Source organism: Dermacentor andersoni, chromosome 1 (assembly GCF_023375885.2).
Source record: "Dermacentor andersoni chromosome 1, qqDerAnde1_hic_scaffold, whole genome shotgun sequence".
Taxonomy (NCBI): Eukaryota; Metazoa; Arthropoda; class Arachnida; order Ixodida; family Ixodidae; genus Dermacentor; species Dermacentor andersoni.
In genome coordinates this window covers 235,410,394-235,426,229 of record NC_092814.1, presented here as the reverse complement: position 1 = coordinate 235,426,229, position 15,836 = coordinate 235,410,394, and the positions used below count along the sequence as shown (strand labels likewise).

Below are 15,836 nucleotides of genomic sequence, written 5' to 3'. Positions count from 1 at the left end.
TAAGAATTAATAAATTCATGGTATATCATGAGTGTTTTTTCAAGCGCCGTCTCCTGTGAAGCATATCTACCATTTTCGTGCAAAGCTCTCTGGAAAGCGTATTGACTGTGTATGCATGCATGCATCTATCGAACTTCGTGCACATATAGACGTGATGCTTTGACGATAAATACTTATTAAAATTCAAATTATTTATTTCTGCCTTGTAAAGGTACAGACAGCAGAGGCGCAGAAAAAGCTGTCAGATACTGATTGACAAAGCCGCAGCCCCCTTTCGCTTGGCAGAGCCTTTACAGCGACACTTTTAAAACAAAGACAATTGCACCCGGTAATAACAGGTATACAATACTGAGCAAGTACAAAAGGAAACCAATCAAGATTATACGGTATTTGTACAATACTCCCAAACAAGAAAACAGAACCTACATGCTAACGTACATAGCACCCAAAGTACTGTTCGACACGTTGAAGAAGTCAAAATTATTGTTCACATAAGGTATATACATATTCGTATAGCGCTACCAATCCCTGCAAAATATAGAACGCAGATTTTCATTACACACACGCACGCACGCACGTGCACAGCACACACACCAAAAGGAAACGGCAACGCGCTCACAGGAAGCGCCTGAAAAACGAAAAAAAAAAGGAAAAGTGTGGGGAACCGAGGTCGTCTTGGGCTGTCGCCTCTCCCTCTCCCAGAAGGAATGAAGAGGTTCTTGGAAAGCAGGGACGGGCGATTCTCTCTGTCAGCATCAGCTCCCACCAGCGAGGACGGGGCGAGAAAGCGAAACGGGACTTTCCTTGCTGTCTATTTTTTCTTCGTCAGGCCAACGCCGCTTGCTTGCAGGGGCGCAGGCGAGTTCCCGCCAAATGGCGCGGGTGCGTGAGTTGCCGCCAAATGCTAGCTCTGGATGCCAGCTCGTTCCGCGTCTCATGGTAGACTAGTTGGTGCATTTCTGTTATCATGGACTGCGCATATAAACGCAAGCTACACAAAAGTGACATGTACAAGAACAGCGCAAGCCCTTTACATGCAGTGGAGCCGCCGTATCTCGCCGTTCAAGATATGCGTACTCGTAAGTGGCATTTTAATTTCACGTTGTGTAATGCATGACTGTCTTTTTCAAGTGAACAAAGGTCGCTTTGTATTGTGTAAATGGTTTTGCAACGTATGATAAACTCCTTGTCTTTCGGGCTTATTTTTTCTGACAGGAAAAAAAAAAAAAGAGGCTTTACATTAGAACGGATCAAGCGTTCGAGAGTTGGGACAGGGAAATGTGAGACGTACGTATGCATATATTTCTAATATTATTTTTTCGTCTTGTATTCTCGTTAATTTTTCTCTAGGAAACACTGGAACGACACTGCTTAAATTGAAGCACAGTGTGCGAATGACCTGCTACGCTCGGAACTGTTATCACCATTCGGGAAGAAATTGGGTAAGACGCTTGTCTGGTTATTATTGCGGAAAAGTCATAATTAATTAGAAGTTGCTTTCGTTCCTTCCCACAGATGAAAAAACATAACTGTAAATACCTGTATGATATACGTCTGGTGCATTGCAGGTAAGAATGGATTGTGTGTGGCGCGCTTCACCGCATGTGGACTAGAGTAGATCTAGGAACATCAGACAAGAAGACACGTATGTGAAACCCTGCGGATAGCCCATATGTAAGTTCTTCCTCAATTTTTCTTTTGTTGCATTTTCGTAGTTTACGTGTAATACTTTGTCACCGCGGTCTCGACGTTATGTATACCTATACATTTGTCTCGTGGCAGTCTGCGTGCTATTTTGTTTGTGCAACTATGTGTTGTATTCATTTATCGAGCTGCTTGGATGGTTTTTTTTTTCACTGATATTCCGACCAAAGTCGATAAACCTATCCTTCCTGTCCTCATGTTTCCTTGGGCGGCTCTAAAGCGTATCTTAGAGGAATATTTAGCTTCAGATTCCCGCATGGAACAGATGGTGAATGACATGCTGTGTTTTCTTTTTAGAGAAACTATGTATTCATGTTTAATATTTGGTTTATTTTCATTTTGTCATTCATACAATACCGCAGCCATATGCCATTCTGTCATAGAACGTTGTTTCTAGATATATTTGTTTTATGTGGTTAAAACATTTAAAACGAGAGCGTTTCTTATCCTGGCCATTATTTTTTACAGACCACGATAACCACGTATTTGGATGTCTGGTTTAACTCTACGTGCGCTGGTTCGTGCAGGTGAACTTTTTTTCCAGATACGGAGGAACGGACACCGGTCGTGCCGTGAGCACTATTCTGCAGGGCATACTTACAAATGAAGCTGCACTGCAGTTCAGCTGGAAAGGGTCGCAGGGGAGGAAGCACGCCTTCGTGAAGCTCATGGCCATCACGAATATAAGTAAGAAATATGGCATAACAATCAGCTTTCTAGTGCACGTTGCGAACATCGGTACCAACTGCATGCTTAGTTTTTTTTTTTTCTTCATTCAAACAAGCTGCTGCTTATTGCATCTTGCTGCGTCCAGTATTAGCATTTTCTTTAATAAAATAATGCCGTAATAAGTGAGTTCTACTTGCGGCGTCCATATTTTGCCACTGCTTTTGAGGAGTTTGTTTTGCTTCACCATATAATATATGCTGTATATGCTGTTTCTGCTTTAACCCATGTATGCTAACTGTTTTCTGCAAAACATAGACCTATAATCGTTGCCATCATGTCAGCAAGTATATGTATCATGCCATAAGCTTCCCCTCTTGCTTCTCCAGACATTTACCTATTCACCTCCTTGTGCCGCTTGGCGCGCTCCGGGCTCCGGCGCGTTCTTTGTCTCAGCGTTTCAACTCGGCTGTTTCATACAGTGCTCACGGGAAGCAACAAGACCTATCGTGGTGTAAATAGCCGCGCTACCTATAGACACAGTAGCCACTGTGTATGCGTGTTTTGCTATGGTTCCGTGTTCAGTTCCCCCTATTGCTAACGACATATAAATTACCAACTATCCGGTACTTACACGATTTGTGTCGTCCAGCCACTCTTCCTGACAGCTTCGATACTGATTTGCACGTCCCTAATATTGCTTTGTTGTCGTTTCTTTAATGTTTCGTGAATATCTGACTTATGATCTTTTTGATTGTTTCACTTCTTCAAATGGAATGCGACTCACCAACTGAACTATAAAGCGGGGGCAGCTTTCTTATATGTGCCGCTTTTTTGCAGCATCTGTGAGGAGCACGTTCCCTGACGCTTCACTAGCATCAGTGGCTGGAGTCGCAAAACGCCGGTTGGTTGGAGCAGCTGACAGGGATGGAGGCCGGAATGAAAGAAGGCGCCGTGACCCTGCTTCAAGCCCACCAAATATGAACTAGTGTTTGAAACTTGTGAACGTGTCGGTGTACATATACAATTACAAGAAATAAAGACCTGTATCAGAATCTTTTGCCTGGCACTTATGTGGCATGAAAAGTACAAAAAAGCGTTCGCTTTCGTGTGCTACTTCTATGCCGGCCACCACACAAGCATGATGCATGATGCGCATGCTGTTGTAAATGCATGATGCAAAAGCTACGATTATTCGGGGCGTCAAAAGCAACGTCGGCTTTCAGCACCGGGCCGGTGCAATGCCGACCATTATTGTCGTCAGGGCCATGGCTGGCCCGCGTGTGGCATGCGCTCGGCTGCGTTGGCCAAATAGAATGGCCCTACGGCTGGCCGACTGACTACGTACCTAAAGCCTTGGTAGGCCCTCGTATGGGACGCCGTCGGCCAAGTCGGCCACAGTGGTCGGGCCTACATCGATTGCCGACGATCGGCCGACGTTAGGCCAATGTCAATCCCCAAAGCTGGGCCGCCCTCGGTTGCCGAGGTCGGGCCAACCGTTTTGCAGTCGGCCGGAGACGTCGGGCCGACTTTTTGCCGCGGTCTTTTTGTTGCTTGGGTGGAAGCATCAACCAGTCAACATTTCAGATTAGCAAGATACATTTAAAGTAGTGGTGGAAAAAGCAAGGAAGAGATTAATAATAATAATCCTTATTTGTGCTGAATGTCAAAGAAAAAAAAAGGTGGGGGTTGTAGAGGAGTAAAGAGGGGTATCGCCCTGCGTGGCGTACTAGGCGTAGCAGATAGGTACAAACTCGTGTGCAAAGCGCCTAGGTGCCAACCATCTGCCCCCCCGAGGGGGGGGGGGGAATGGCTGCGGAAGACGCCGTGACGGATAGGTAGACGCGAGGCAATTAATTGAACTAACTAATTAACTGAGCTCCGTCATGGAGGCTTCTCGCTAGTGCTCTGCACGACTCCCTAAATGCTGCATGGTCGAAAGGGAGGGGTGTTCGCTCACTTCGGGGTGTGGAAGGAAAGTCCCTCCTTGCAGCCGGAATGAGAGAATTCTGGTGGCGGACTGTCCTCGCGTACACGAGTTCGGGCTGACCCATTTGTTTGCTATAGCGGACGACTGTGCTGATGTAGGAGTCTCCAATCTCCAAGGGATCCATCCAGGCAGCAGTGCACCAGTGCTGCAGCGTCTGCCATCATCATCAGCAGCAGCAGCCTACTTATGTCCACTGGAGGACAAAGGCCTTTCCCTGCGATCTCCAATTACCCCTCTCCTGCGCCAAGTGATTCAAACTTGCGTTTGCGAATTTCCTAATTTCATAGCACCACCTACTCTATACCTTCCTCTACTGCGCTTTAATTCCTTTTCTTGGCACCCATTCTGTAAATCTAATGGTCCACCATTTATCTATCATGGCTTGCCCAGCTCCATCTCTTTCTTTTTGGTGAAAACCAGGAAGCGGAGCCGAAGTAGAGAACGTCTTCTTTCTTCGACGCTTGCAAAAACAACTAAAAAATGCAGGTGCGCGCTCGGCTCCACGTTCATTTTTCACTTCGTCTTCTCTTCTTTTTCGGAGCATAATATTCAACAGCTCCCGGCCGAACAATTTGCGTATGCTTGTTTCTTTTCAAGACGGAGCTTGTCCAGCAGATTCTAGGTGGTACCGCATCTGTGCCGGTCTCCGCAACGTGTTGCCACTAGAAGTGCGCAATTTGCATGAGCGAAATTTGCCGTCGGCACCATGAGCACTTTGCTGTGTTCGTGGTGGAACCATTGCTGGCATGTGTCTTCCTGATGGGCGTAGGTGCCGCAGTGGAAGCCGTCGCAGCCACCATTGCTGACGTGCTGCTGGTGGATGCGTCGGGTGTTATGTGACTGGCCTGCCCTGGCCCCGGCCCAGACAGCATTCCTAGCCCTCCAGGGGTTAAAGGTGGTGGCTGCTGGGGTGAAGGTAATTCCTTTTCAAGGCCTGGCGAGCTGTTGCGGGCGGCCATGGCTCGAGGCTGTCGTGGAAGTGGCATTCGCTCCACCTGGACAACGAGGGCCAGCGTGTGGTTGTTGCGTTTTAGCCTTTTCACCCCACTGCTGTGGCTCCCTGACAGTGAGGACCCAGATGGAGCCTTTGCTGTTGACGACGGGCGCCCGGCAAGCCCGCTCGAGTGTCGCAAGGCGGAAGACGATAACGTTGAATACGACGATGAGGACGACGATGACAAGGAGCTGTGCCCCGACGACTTCCCTACACCCGCCGGGTGGAGCACGCACGTGTCAGCAGAGTGGTCACCCTATACCAAAAGTGTCGAGGCTCCCATGCCGCTGCTCCAAGTGCTTTCGCAGAGCCTGTGGTTTTGTGACTTGGTTACATATTTCACACACAACGAAATAAATATCATCCCACGCTAGAAAAAATCCGAAAAGTCCCATATCCTCTTTTCTTAATTTCATGGCATCGCTTTCTCTTTTCGCTGTCTCTGCCTCTGTATCGGTTTCTTCGTTTTCTGGACTCTTGAAGCAGATAGTTTCGGCCCAAGAATTCCATGACTGTCCTTGAGTAGCCGACACACTATTGGTGACCGCCAGTCTGTGAAGATCTTTCAATAGTTTGGCAGTAGAAGGGTATTTGTCTTCTACTAGTTGGAAGCGGTGTCGCAGAGTTGCAGCAAGGAGAAAGGGACTGCTGCAGGGACAAAAAGGAACCCTTGTGATGCGCAGTTCTTCAATATTGGAAGATCCTTCTTCAAACCAGAAGTAACGAAACGCGTCTCGGTCTTGTTCAGCCAGCGATATTTGAAGAAACGCTTTTTCGATAGCGGAATTTATAATCTTGAAGCTGCGAAACTTCAGCCATAAGTCGATGATGTTGAGGTTCAAATTCGGCCCTGTCCACAAGACGTCGTTGAGTGAAGGTGACTCCGGAGCATGAGAAGAGGCGTCGGATACCACCTGTACTTCAGTCGTAGTTCTATCGCGTCGCACTACTGCTCGGTGTGGCATATAGTACGTGATATGTTCACTCGTACTGTTCATTGTAACCTTCTCAGCGTAGTTTTTGTTATAGTAGCTCCTTATGGCAGTGTCATATTCCTTCTGAAACTCTGGTTCTCGATGTAGCGTTCTCTGCAAGGACTCCAGCCTCTTTAACGTGATATCCCGGTTATTTTTAGGCTGGGAACAATTGCTGCGCCACGGCAGTTCAACTTGATCGCGACCATTGTTTCTAATAGTTGTTTCCACGAAGTTCTTCAGGACGTGTTCGTCATCTTTCGAAAGTCTGTCTTCGTTAGTCAGTCCCAGATGTTCTATTTCCCAGGAAGACCTCAGTTGCTGGGAAACATTGGCTTCCGTTAGGCATATGTTGAAGTTCCTTACGGTTTCCGGCTTGTAGAACTTAGGTGGACTTCTGGTATCTCCATGAAGTGTCCATCCTATGATAGTTTCGATGGCGGTCAAGGAGTCGTCCAGTCGATGAATTCTTCCGCTGACAAGCTGCCAGTAATAGTCGGCACCTATAAGGATGCTTATTCCAGGCTCAGGCGAGACCTGAACTGCGTTGACGTCAGCCAAACGTAAGTTCTTTTCAACTTTGCAAGTACATTTGTATCTGTCAATGCTGACAAGTCATTGCATATTTCGGGAACTTCTATAGCCTCTACTTCAAGTGAGTTTGAGTCGTACTGGCCAAGCAGCGTGACTCGTACTCTTCAATAATATTTCCGCGGTGCTGAAACGTTTCCAAATTCCGAGATTGTGAGCTGCTCTTCGGCTAACACAGTGGCTTTCAGCTTCCTAGACAATTCTTCCGTGATGAAGCTGCGTTGACTACCACCATCAATCAACATTCTTACAAAGCATTTGCTTCCAGTGCCCAGAGCCCAAACTTGTGCGGTCTGCAGAAGAACTGTGCACTTTGGTGAATCTGTTGACGAGCTGGAAACAATTGTCTGCGTTTCCGTATTCTTCTGCTTCCATTTTGGGTCGCACATTGTGGTGATATGTCGCCCCCTGCATTTTGCACAGCTTAATCTCTTCCAGTTTCGGCATTCCTTAGCTTTGTGAAATTGTCGAGCGCAGCGGAAACAACACCCTAATTTGCGTAGTTTGTCTTTCTTTTCGTCTAATGTTAGTTCCGTTGTGGAAACATCCACCGAGTGATTTTTGTCTCCGCATAATATACAACTCTCTGGAGTCAGTTTCACAGTTAGCATAGATGCAGAACCTTGAAAATGCTCATTAGATTGTCGTTTTGCTATTGAGGCTTGTTCTCTCTTGTCAGAAGTCATCATTATAGTCTGTTCCCGGCTTCTTACTTCAAGACTCAAGAAGTCTAGAAGAACAGACATTTCATTTAGCCTGTCACTAGTAACGCCTGTATTTGTCGAAGACAAGATGCGCTGATTATAACGGAGTACCATTTCTTGCGGAAGATTTTGTATTATAGCAGTTTTCAGAAGCACTCCATATTCTTATTCTTATGCAGGGATCTCACGCGCGTCTGCACTTCTTCGTGCAACCTTTGAAGCCCTTCGAAATCTTCGCAAGAACGAACTTTACGTAGGTTTAGAAGGCGACGCATGTGGTCGTTAACAATCAGTGACTTCTGACCGAATCTTTCTTTGAGAAGTTCTATAGCTGTGCTATAGCTCTCGTTAGTTGTCGACAGGCCGCTGATGACACCTTCCGCTTTACCCATCAAGTAGGTCCGAAGATGTTTCAATTTGTCTACGTCGGTGATATATCGGTTCTGGTGAACAGTAGACTCAAATTGATCCGAAAATTCTGGCCATTTAATGGGGTCACCATGAAACTTCGGCACATCGAGCTTCGGTAGCTTAACGTGTGCGCGTGCTTGATGAAAGTCATCGTGAGATGCGTGCGCAGCCGTTGTTTGCTGAGCGGATAAAATGCGTTCAGCGCGGGATTTCGCGAGGACGATAGATTCTTGATACTGTCCGACGCTTTGAAGCTCATCCTCAAGGTTATCATCCGTAACATGCTCTTCTACTTGGTTATCAAGGTCCGTAAGCATAGTTTCCTTTATCTTCAATAGGTTAAGATGGTCGGTCAGCTCACCATATGGCGTTGGTTCCGTCTGCATAAGAGTTGTCATGTCGTTGATGATCCTGGTGACCGCCGCTCGAACGGTAGCACGCTTCCGTCGTATTCTTTCCATGTCGTCACGTCGGGAATCGGTGGCTTCGTGATGACGTGGATCGTTCTTCGATTCTGTCGCAGCGTCGTCGCGTTGATCGCGTCGGTCGGTCGTCCTCTTCAGGTAGCTCGCTTAATCGTCAGGGGTCTTCAACTGTAGATCTGATATCCTGGTCACGGCACCATATGTTGAAAACCAGGAAGCGGAGCCGAAGTAGAGAACGTCTTCTTTCTTCGACGCTTGCAAAAACAACTAAAAAATGCAGGCGCGCGCTCGGCTCCACGCTCATTTTTCACTTCGTCTTCTTCTCTTCTTTTTCGGAGCATAATATTCAACACTTTTAATGTCAATTAGAGCCTCAGTGGCTATGGTGTTAGGCTGCTGAGCACAAGGTCGCGGGATCGAATCCCGGCCACGGCGGCCGCATTTCGATGGGGGCGAAATGCGAAAACACCTGTGTACTTAGATTTAGGTGCACGTTAAAGAACCCCAGGTGGTCGAAATTTCCGGAGTCCCCCACTACGGCGTGCCTCATAATCAGAAAGTGGTTTTGGTACGTAAAGCCCCATATATATATATATATATATATATATATATATGTGTGTGTGTGTGTGTGTGTGTGTGTGTGTGTGTGTGTGTGTGTGTGTGTGTGTGTGTGTGTGTGTGTGTGTGTGTGTGTGTCAATTAGAATAGCAGCTATCCCCGTTTGCTCTCTGATCCACACCGTTCTCTTCCTGTCTCTTAAAGTTACGCCTAACATTTTTCGTTCTATCCCTCTTTCCACGGTCGTTGACTTGTTCTCAAGCTTCTTTGTCAGTCTCCAAGTTTCTGCCTCATATGTTAGCACCAGCAGAATGCAGTGAATGTACACGTTTCTTTTCAATGGTAGTGGTATGCTCCCAGTCAGGATTTGGCAATGCCTGCTGTATGCACTCCAACCCATTTTATTCTTCTGTAAATTTCCTTCTCATAATTGGGGTCGCCTGTGAGTAATTGACCCAGATAAACATACTCAAACCAAGATGTATGCACTGAAATATAAGCAGGGTAATATCATCAGCAATCTCGAAGGTATAATAAAAGCCGCGGAAGAATTCTATACTGATCTGTACAGCACCCAGAGGACTCGGCAGTGCTCTATTCGAAACAATAATCAACAGTATACAGAAACTTAAAAATTATCTTTGTCTTCTGCATATTAATCTTACACCCCACTCTTACACTTTTTCTATTAAGTTCCTCAATTATTTGTTGTAATTCGTCCCCAATGTTGCTGAACATTGCATACCGAAGGTTGCTGAGATATTGGCCGTTCATCCTTACTCCGAAGCCTTCCCGCTTTACAAGCTTGAATACTTCTTCCAAGCATGCAGTGAATAGCATTGAAGGGATCGATTATGTCTCCTTAATGCTTGACTCCTTTCTTGATAGTTAACTTTCTACTTGTAGAGAACCAAGGTAGCTTGGAATCTTTGTAGATATTTCCCATGATATAATAGTATGCATCCTGTACTTGTTGATTATGTGATGCCTCTATGACTGCTGATATCGCTACTGGATCAGTGCCTGGGCGAACGCTCTCCCCAGGCTACAGTAGGCCACTGTACCCAGGCCGTCGGGCGCCCGCGTCGTCGCAGCCGCGTGGTGGCGCTGTGTGAGTAGGATGTAAGCGGAAAGTCAGAGAGGCTGAATTAATCTCATGGGTGGCGGCAATGGAAAAGAAACCTGCCATGAGTAACTACTTAATAGGAAAAAACTAAATCAGGTTAGAAACCATTTATGATAACTCAAAAGGAAACTCATTACTTTTCGAAGCGAGATCGGGATGCCTTAGAACACGCACCTATAAAGCGAGATATAAGAAGGAAGAAGAAGCATGTGCTTGCTGCGGTAAAGCGAGGGAAACTACGGAGCATGTTTTATTAGAATGTGAGGACGTCTACCCAGCGGTCGATTTAGGCACCACTGGCCTCCTTGAAGCCCTTGGGTTCAGAGCGAGTAGTGGTAAAGCAAACATGTCCGCAATAGACATTAGTAAGAGGCGACTGGAGGATTGGTGGAAGAAAAGCAGGGAAACGACAAAAGACGGAGACGTACAAAAGCACAGTTCGCAATAGGGAATCAGAAAATTTGGGCGTGGTAGTTCAGTGTTTTTTTTTTCTTTTTTCATTGTTTAACCTTGGTAGGATATTAGGCAGTACAGTAGCAAGAGCTTGGTGGCGCAACCCACCGCCCCGTTCCAAAGGGGACGCTCATAATATCCATCCATCCATCCGTAATGGTCAACGCATAGAGTTTCTCACTACATTACCTAGAGGGAAATCTGGCGCTGCTGCGCTGTGGTATGCATGGGAATGCCGGTACATTGTGGATTCGGATTGGCATCGTTCTCGTAGAGACAGGACACCTTGAAGACGCGCTTGGCAAGTACCGTTCCGTCTGTCACAATGATTCATTTTCTACTAGAACAGCACGTGAAAAGCTGTTTTAGCTTTATTATTACGCGAAAACATGTTTTGTTTAACTATGAGAACTTGTTATTGTGTGTACGACTACATGTTACGTAAAAAAGTATCAGCGGGCCGCTAAAGTTGGAAGACAGACGACAAGGTTCGCGGTCGCTTTGAAACATTTGGTCGTCTGTTCTTGCTTTTCTTCGCTTGGTCATGCATCGTGGGTGAGTAAAGATGTAATATGCGTGAATGGAAACATTTTATGAAGATTTTACTTTGAGAACGCGTTATTTGCGTAGCCATATCCACGTTTTAGACGAAGCCTCTTACAACACCAGCCAACACGAGCCTCGCAGACACATATAACCTCATTCCCATGACGGCACGGTGCCCCCTCAAGAAACTCCCATAGACGGTGGCGCCAGATTACCCTCTAGGTGTTATAGTGAGAAACTCTATGGGTCAACGGTAACTCGTATACACTCTTAGGCAAAGTTACACCTTTTGGCTTGCCCCTTCTGCCACACAACAATTATTGTTATCTGCCTTGATGCGTTTCCTTTCTTTAACGCTGCGAGCCCGGTACTTTCCAGTAACGAACGGCACGCCCGTTATCAGCATAGAACAGTTTACACCCTTTGGATTGCCCCTTCTGATAACGCGCGTGCCGTTCGTTACTGGAAAGTTCCGGGCTCGCAGCGTTAAAGAAAGGAAACGCATCAAGGCAGATAACGATTATTGTTGTGTGGCAGAAGGGGCAAGCCAAAGGGTGTAACTTTGCCTAAGAGTGTAGACCGTTGACCATTACATCGGTAATATACAGGCTAGCAGTGCAGGCAATCAAATTAAAGCTTCAAGCTTGGGCAGAGAATAATGGCATTTTGGGAGAACTTCAGAATGACTTCAGTATAGGTAGGCGTTTAGATCATAACTTCTTTGTTCTCACTCAGTGTATTGAAATATCAAAAGTAGAAAGTAGACCGTTATATGTGGCCTTTTTAGACATTACAGGAGCCTATGACAACGTAGACCGCAACATTTTGTGGGATATTCTGAAAGGGGAAGGCTTAGGTGACGATTGTCTACAGCTTTTGAGAGATTTTGAGAGCTTTTGAGAGACCTAGAAAATTCCGTTTGCGTTGAATGGGAAGGGATGCATACATGAGAAGCGAGGAGAAAGTTCATATCAACAAGGGACTGAGACAGGGCCGGGTGCCCTTTATCCCCGCTGCTGTTTATGATGTACATGGTGAGAATGGAGAGGGCGCTAGAAAAAAGTAATAGTATCGGGTTTAATATCTCTTACAAACAGGCGGGTACAGTAGTAGAGCAGTAGCTTCCAGGTTTATTTTATGCGGACGACATTGTGTTGCTAGCTAACAAGCAAAGTGATCTGCAATGTCTGGCTAATATCTGTGGACAGGAAGCCGAGAATTCAGGTTTTAAATTTAGTGTTAGAAAATCAGGTGTTATGGTATTCAATGAAAACAGTGAACAGACAGTGGAAATACAGGGCCAGGAAATACCTCGGGTAACAGAATATAAATACCTTGGTATATGGATAAACGAAGGCAATAGATATATGGAAACACAGGAAAAGCAGTAACAGTGAAGGGGAAGAGAAATGCAGCCATAATGAAGCACAGAGCGCTATGGGTATACAGTATAGGTACGAGGTCCTCCGAGGTATGTGGAAAGATGTAATGACTCCAGGACTTACTTTTACTTTTGGAAATGCGGTTGTTTGCTTTAAATCAAGGGTACAATCAGGACTCGATGGGAACTAAAGGTCAGTGGGTCGCCTGGCATTGGACGCTCACGGGAAGACAACAAATGAAGCTGTGCAGGGTGATATAGGCTGGACTAGTTTTGAAGTGAGGGAAGCTCGTATAGTATAATTGAGTATGAAGAATGGCTGAGGGATATGGAAGAAAGTAAATGGGCTGGGAGAGTGTTGAGGTATCTGTACAGGAAAAACATTGATTCACAGTGGAGGAAAAGAACTAGAAAGCATACCAGCAAGTATGTGCACCATGGCCTGGAGGGTGGGGAACACATCAACAAAGACGGTCAAGCGGAAAGTCAGAGAGGCTGAAATAATCTCATGGGTGGGGCAATGGAAAGGAAACCTTCCATGAGTAACTACTTAAGAGGAAAAAACGAAATCAGGAAAGAAACAATTTTTGATAACTCAAAGGGAAGCTCATTACTTTTCGAAGCGAGATCGGGATGCCTTCTCAGGAGAAATCTCTTCCCCTTGCACCTCGACGCACATCTGGCCGGGGCCAGGGCTCGATGTCGTCAGAGACGTGGCCGTCTCCATCTCGGACGCCATGTCGTATGGTTCCACGCCGGGGTCAAGCCCAATCCCGGCGGCTGCGAAGCAAGCCTAGGCTTAGCTCACCACCGCACCGACGACGGCGAACAAGTTCCAGAAAACGGCGAAATACTTGCCTTACATTGAAAGTTGGGTATCGGGCGATTCCTAGCGCCTTCACAAATACACTGCTAACAACGAAACTGCGATTTGAGTCAAAGGGCACTGTCAAAACAGTCATCGAAGACGGAGCCAGTGCCGGCGTTCAACTATATATCCTGCTACATGTTCAGGCTGCATGTGCAACACGTGCGTGCAAAAGCCTGAGAAAAAAAAAACGAATACTATGAAACACGAATGCAAGTTTCGCACTGTCAGCGCAGCCGGGCAGACTGCATGCGGAATACGTACCTGCAAAAGCCTGAGAAAAACAGGAATGCAATAAAACGCGGGTGCAAACACGAATTCGTCAGCTTCGTACTGCCCGCGGTCAGTCAGCGTCCTGTGGATCGATGGATGGATGAATGGATGGATGGATGGATGTTATGAGCGTCCCCTTTGGAACGGGGCGGTGGGTTGCGCCACCAAGCTCTTGCTATTATACTGCCTATAATGTCGCACCTAGGTTAAACAATGAAAAAAGAAAAAAGAAACACTATGAACTACCACGCCGACATTTTCTGATTCCCTATTGCGAACTGTGCTTTTGTACGTTTCAGTCTTCTGTCGTTTCCCTACTTTTATTCCACCAATCCTCCAATCGCCTCTTACTAATGCCTATTGCGCACATGTTTACTTTTCCACTGCTCTCGCTGAACCCAAGGGCTTCAAGGAGGCCAGTGGTGCCTAAATCGACCGTTGGGTAGACGTCTTCACATTCTAATAAAACATGCTCCATAGTTTCCCTAGCTTTACCGCAGCAAGCACATGCTTCTTGTTCCTTCTTATATCTCGCCTTATAGGTGCGTGTTCTAATGTTCTTTGCTGCCTCACCTAAGCGATGGAGGTATCTTTTGGACAGCATGCGCGGAACTAGCCAGCAGCTTGTTTTGAAAAGTCTTCTGAGACCAGGTGGTCAAGACACGCTGAATCATGTAAGGCCATTCTGAAAATTTTAAATGCAGTCTTGTGTCGCCTTGAAGCTATATCAAAGAACGAGGAAGAAAACGGTGACACTAGGAACGAAGCGCATTCTCTCTACAAGAAAATGGCAAAACTAGAGACTGCATTCATGGCGATTTTCTGGAGTGAAATCTTGGAGCGCTTTGACAAAACGAACGTAGCACTTCAGAAACCAGGCCTAGACATTTCAACTCCTGTAGACCTGCTTAGCTTTCTAGAAGGCTTTGTGAATTCCTTGCGACCTCTCTTTGATACCTTCGAAGAGAGAGCACGCACGCTAAGTACCAATCAATGTTATCAGGATGAGGGCAAACGCATCGTTTTGAGTAAGCACCCGGACGGAAAAAGCGATAGTGCGCTACAAGGTAGAAAAGAAGTTTATCGTAGAGACCTACAATGTTGTACTTGACAGTCTAGGCTCTGCTTTGCGAGTGCGAAAGGCTGCCTACACTGAACTCTGCGAAAGGTTTGGATTCTGAAAATTGCTGACAAAAGTTGGGAGCGAGGCCTCTCTGGCACAGCAGGTTGAGAATTAAGTTGGTGAAAACCTACAAAAATAATCTGGAGCCAGCATTTTCCGCTGAAATCGTTCAGTTTGCGAACTTTCTGCACAACTCTGTGTGCCAGGACACGAGTCCCCTGGGAATAATGAAGTTGCTGCACGAAAGAAAGCTTATTGATGTGTTTCCGAACATGTCTATTGCTTTGCGAATGTACTTAAGCATACCCGTGGCAAACTGTGAGACCGAACGATCATTTTCCAAGTTGTCACTGATAAAAAATCGCCTTCGTTCGAGCCTCCTTGACGACAAAGTGAACTCGCTTGCTATCATGTCCATTGAAAGTGACCTCCTCCGCGATCTATCCTTCGAACAGACTATATATCTGATTTCGCCAAAGCGAAGGCGCGAAAGATGCCATTTTAAAAAAGGACTGTTCCAATAAGTTCTTTGTGTCGCCTCCCAGCCTCCACGTTGCCAATGAAAGGCTGAGCAGTGTAATTCAAGATATGCAAATCTTCGTTGTTCGTCTCTTGTTTGTTCTTCTTGTGATATTTAGCGTGCTTATAAAGAACTGTATTTTTGTTGTTTTTGATAGTGCCACGTTTATTTGGTGTCGTCCTTGCTTGTCTTACCTTTAACGAAAATATTTTCAAATAATGTTTTGTAGTTACGGTTGGTAATTTTCATCAGCATTCTGGTGCAATTTTTGTGTGTTTGTATTGCCTTAAGTATTGTATATACCTATTGCAAATTTATAGAGTAACGTGTATAACGACTATATACTGCAGTCTGATGCTTGAATTTTAATAAAGAATGTTTTGGATACAGCCATGCGTCTCCTCACGGGATTAAACTTAGTGATGCAAATAACAAAGCCTAGCTTCAAAAGGATCGACATCTGAGCTGTGTTGTCTTTTCTACGTTCTTGTTCGTCTTGAGTGCACTAAACTTTTCCTTAAAGCCTAGC

At 45.9% G+C, this 15,836-nt stretch overlaps 1 long non-coding RNA gene across 5 annotated transcripts; it reads left to right on the top strand.

The window, feature by feature from the left end:
• The first annotated feature begins 266 nt into the window (after nucleotides 1–266).
• On the top strand, nucleotides 267–3,425 carry LOC126547941 (uncharacterized). 5 transcript variants are annotated; one of them, XR_008609140.1, is made up of 6 exons: nucleotides 1,065–1,079; nucleotides 1,216–1,280; nucleotides 1,351–1,442; nucleotides 1,516–1,674; nucleotides 2,232–2,391; nucleotides 3,211–3,425. It is a non-coding gene; the product is annotated as an uncharacterized lncRNA (long non-coding RNA). The 5 variants fall into 5 exon arrangements; XR_008609138.1 differs by having other exon boundaries at nucleotides 1,216–1,287; nucleotides 1,569–1,674; XR_008609137.1 differs by having other exon boundaries at nucleotides 1,216–1,287.
• The last annotated feature ends 12,411 nt before the right edge of the window (nucleotides 3,426–15,836 follow it).